Raw genomic sequence first — 5,363 nt, forward strand, 5'->3', positions numbered from 1 at the left:
TCTTCTTTCAACCTATAAACCCATTTATTCTATTAAGCCCTTTTACTTGTAGGAAACTTGCATAAATCTAATGTCTTATTTGTTAGCAAAGAGTCAATTTCATAAATTCAATTGCAAACTTGCACTAAATCTTACTATCCACGTGCACAACTTCATCATAACATATAGGTTCACCAACATTAGTAAATAAAATAGAATACAAAGAGGGAGAGAATCTTTATAAAGGTCTGCTTAGCCTTGTTGACTACTTGGCATTCACTAGTGGTTGTGGTATTTGTTGTTACAGTTGTTGCACATCATGAGGAATTGATGGAACATCATCTTTTGGAGTATCATCTAGCACTACATAATCATCTTCTTTCATCTCATGTTGCTATAACAGATCTTTGTACAATACTTTCTCATTGAATATGACATCCCTACTTCTTACAATTTTATGATTTTCAAAATCCCAAAGGCTATAACAAAATTCATCAATGCCATATCCAAAAAATACACATTTCTTTGACTTAGCTTCCAACTTGGTTCTACTTTTAGAATCTATATGAGAAAATGTTTCACAGAAAAAGGCCTTGAGAAAAGAATAACTCACCTTCTTACCAATCCATCCCTCCTTTGGAATACCATAGCCCAAAGGAGTAGAGGGACCTATATTAATCAAATAAACATCAGTATTGATAGCCTCTACCCACATGTTCAAGGGCAACCCAACTTGTAACCTCATTCTCCTTGCACACTCCATTATAGTCTTTTTCATGCATTCAGCCACTTCATTTTTCTGTGGAGTCCTTGGAATAGTTTTATGTCTATGAATACCATTAGTGGAGTAGTAATGTTAAAATTCATGACTACAATACTCACAACCCTTATCAGGTCTGAGACATTTTAATTTCTTACCAGTCTCATTTTCAACCAGGCATTTCCATTTCTTAAAATTTTGAAATACATCATACTTCTGTCTAATGAAATAAATGCTGACTTTTCTAGTTCCATCATCAATAAATGTAACATAATAATGAGATCCACCAAGGGAAGATACCTAAGCTAGTCCCCATACATCTGTATGCACAAGCTCTAATCTCTCACTTTTCTTTTCCTTCCCACTCTTCACAAAACTCACTCTCTTTTGTTTTCCATACACACAAATTTCAGATAAATCCATATTGACACATTTTAGACATGGTAAAACTTTATTTGAATGAATTACTTTCATACCTTTCTCACCCATGTTCCCAAATTTGTTGTGCCATAGCGTTGTATCAAAATTTACAACAACTATTTGTTCTCCCTAATCAATTGCAACAAATATTCTTGAACATTCATTTTTTTTTTTGAAATAGTCAAAGTATAAGGAATAGTATGACTTTTAAAAAGATATAAGGTGCCTACTTTCACACGTTTTTCTACGACAAGAGAACATTTTGTAACCTTCCAATTTTTATCATTAAAAGTAACTACACAACCCTCATCACCAAGTTGCCATGCTAAAATTAAATTCCTACTTAACCTTGGAACATGTCTTACCTCATGTAGTAGCTAGTGATTCCCATATACAACTTAATCTTAACTTTTCCCTTTCCAATAATCTGATAGGGTTCATTATTCCCCAAATAAACAAGCCAAAAATCCCCTTGGATATAATCAATAAAATAGCTTCTATGAGGTGTAGCATGGAATGAAGCACCAGAATCTAAAACCCATGAATCATCAACACTTTCTAAAGAAAGAAGAAAAACATCCTCTTCAGATTTGTTACTTACCACATTTTCCTCCTTGTTCCCTTTTGGTTTATCTCCTTTATTGTTCTTTCAAGTCCAACAATCTTTCTTCTTATGCCCTAGTTTACCACTATACGAGCAATCTCTTGGTCCTCTGAATTGACACCTCTTCCCCTTTGACTTTGCTCTGGATTTTCCATGGTTTCCAGAATTATTTCCTCTCTCAATCATTCTACCTCTACTTTGTGTGTTCAAAGCACTTCCTGATGTAGATGCAACTAAGGTTTTCCTATGAGTTTCCTCACTCAAAATAACACTGATTACACCATCATATTTTAGGGTATTAGATCTAGAAATGGAATTACTCATAGCCATTACCAAGTCATTTTAACTTTCAGGCAAAGAACAAAAAATAAGAGAGTCCTAATTTCTCTGTCAAAACTAATACCAACAAAAGATAACCAACTAGTAATAGTATTAAACTCATTTAAATGATCTATAACACATCCACCTTCTACCATTTTCATATTAAATAAATGCTTCATGAGAAATACCTTATTTGAAGTGGAGGGCTTTTCATATCATGTCACTTGGGTTTTCATCAACTCTTTCATCGTCTTCACTTTTGTAATAGTTCCTTATTTCTTTGTTTTTATCAATTCTTCCAAATGCCTTTTTCTCTCAAATCTCCCAGTCCTTGTCTATCATAGTTCCTTGTTTTCTTTGTTTTTCCTTCCAACAGCTTCCATAAATCCCTCTAATAAATATAGTCTTCAATTTGTATTTTCCATAACTGAAAGCTCTGCCCATTAAACTTGTAAACCATTAGCTTACCATTGTTTTCCATTGCTCCCACTCAACCGTGAGACTCCCACTCAATCATGAGACTTTCCTACAAAGGATAACTGAAAAAAAAAAAACATCGCCCTGATACCAATTGTTAGGATTAACCTCAAACAGAAATAATAATTACATGCAAATATTAAAAATTTCAAAAAATAATATATCACATAGTAGAGAACAGAAGACACCAAGATTTAATGTGGTTCATCCAAACCCTGGACAATATCCACCAAACAAGTCCAATATTATTACAATCTAGTGATTACAACCTAATTATAATCTATAATCCCTTATAACTCACTACTACTATAAGAAGAAATTTTACATCACACACTATGGAAAATAATCCCTAACTCTAAGACCTTTTATATAAGTATTTTTTCTGGTTTAGGGTTATTTTTAATTACAATATGTTGGCCCAAAATTATCGATGAAATATTCATGATAAAATAGGGCCCAAAAAATTTTTTTGCCCCAAAGAATTTTGAAGTATGTACAACTTTTCCTTGATCGATCACCACAAATTAATAGAAACTATATAAAAGGAATTACAAAGGGATTTACCTAAAGTGTTTCTGATGGGAAGAAGTAAAAGAAGTTTTCAAATAGTTTCATGATAAGTACGACACACGACATGGATCAGCAAAGGCTAAGGCCCATATGATTTTAAGATCTAGCTACTTTTGGCCTACAATCTTCAAGGATACTTTTGAACATGTACATACTTTCTACATTTGTTAGACTAGTGCTAATAGAGAGAGGCATCTGATGATGCCATTACAACCACTATTTGAGGTATACCCTTTTGCAAAGTGGGGGCTGGACTTTATTGTTCCATTAAACCCACCATCGTCGATAGGACATATGTTCGTTCTCAAAGCTACAGACTATTGCATGCACTAGATAGAAGCCAAAAATTTTAGAAATTACACTGCAAAGGTGGTTATAGATTTCTTGGAAGAACACATTGTTACTAGATTTGGGATGTCATTCTTTGTAGTTTGTTATAATGGATTAGCCTTTGCGTTAATATTCCTTACCTAGTGGGCACTAGATAATCAGGTTATAATCAAGTTTTCTTCAAATTACTATTTATAAGGAAATGGTGTGGATGAATCTACAAATAAGAAGTTGATTATGGTTATAAGATGTTTGCTAAAGAAAAATCCTAGAGATTGGCATACTCAACTCAAATATGCATTATGGATAGATCAAGTCAAGGTCAAAAATGCTTTGGGGACATCCCCATTTCTATTCATCTATAGACAAGAGCTAGTGTTCCTACTTAGCATTAGGGTTCCTATTTTGAGATTCATGAGTGGGTATGCTAAAGAAGCTGATAGGGTTTAGATCAGATTGATAAATCTCTTGGAAATGGATGACAAATAGATAATTACTTTAGAACATATGGAAAAATATCACACTGTCATTGAAAGATGGTTTGACAAGTGGGCTACAATCAAATATTTTAGAATATCCAACCTTGTTCTTCTATGGGATAAGGAAAAAGAAAAGTCAAGAAGCCACACTAAGTTTCAATGCTTGTTGATTGGCCCTTATCAAATCATGGAAATTCTAGGAGAAAATACTTTTAGGTCGAGTTCCTTACAAGGGGAATTGGTTGTAAGGAAACTTGGCAATAAAGAATATAACCATTTCCACATAACCCATAATAAATCTAAAATAAACACGGAATTAAAAATCCACATGTAAGAGAATAGACAACATACCCATAAAATTGTGACACAAGATATACCCTGGGAAACCCTCATTAAGGGAAAAACCCAGCCTCCAAAAGCATCCATCATCATGTATTATTCAGCAAAAAATACCATTGCCATACAACCATGGAAGCCTTCATGGCCATAGCCACAACCGAGCAAACTATGTGAACAAGCATGAATCCACACATCCCATGCCATGCTTTCAACTTTCACAAATGCTCCCTTGGCTAACCTGTCAAGCCTTGTCCTGCTCGACTCTTGCCTTTTGTCTTCTCCTTGTCACTCTCTCTTACTATCTACAACAACTACCCTTGTGGCTGCTTATATAGTAGCAAGTCCCACAAAACCACTAAGTGGTATTACATAAACCATGTGCTAAAACCATGTGCTACCTAACCCACTGACCTCACATTTAATATTGGGCATTTAATTCTTTTCCCCAATATTAAATAATTACATAAAATATTTTTACAATGTTACAATACAACTCATTAAGAATATTTTATGGGAATATTTACATGTTGCACATCCATCTAGGTACAACATTACATAATAAAATAAAATAACAATATTATGCAATGTGTGCAACACCCATTATCTCAACAATCTCCCACTTGTTGTATACATTGCATAGGGTCAATCCGTAGCCACATAAATGAACAAGGGAACAATCCATCCCAGCACATCCACCATCATGGATTAAAATACACCAAGTGCTCCATCCTGGTACCCGCAACAAAATCAAAGTATCCAGCATCTCAAACATGAATGATCTCACCTCCTATTATGCCACTCCCACTGGACATACATAGAAGCCATCCAAAGAGAAAGCCACCCAACCTGTCGCATTAGAAGATCATAAAATCCTGTACCAACTGAAAAATTTGAAGCACAAATAACCTCATCCAAAGGTAATCACATGTATCCGTAATTGTCAAAATATCCATAGCTGAAATAGCACCCACAGCAAAGTGCCAAACCCATCCAACTATCCATACCTCAAAAAAGGTATAACAAGTGAATCTCATATCACCGACATATCCAATCTACAACCTACAATCACAAGCCTCAAGAGCAA

This window comes from Cupressus sempervirens, chromosome 1 (genome assembly GCF_028749045.1).
Source record: "Cupressus sempervirens isolate cs-2001-9-10 chromosome 1, ASM2874904v1, whole genome shotgun sequence".
Classification (NCBI taxonomy): domain Eukaryota; kingdom Viridiplantae; phylum Streptophyta; class Pinopsida; order Cupressales; family Cupressaceae; genus Cupressus; species Cupressus sempervirens.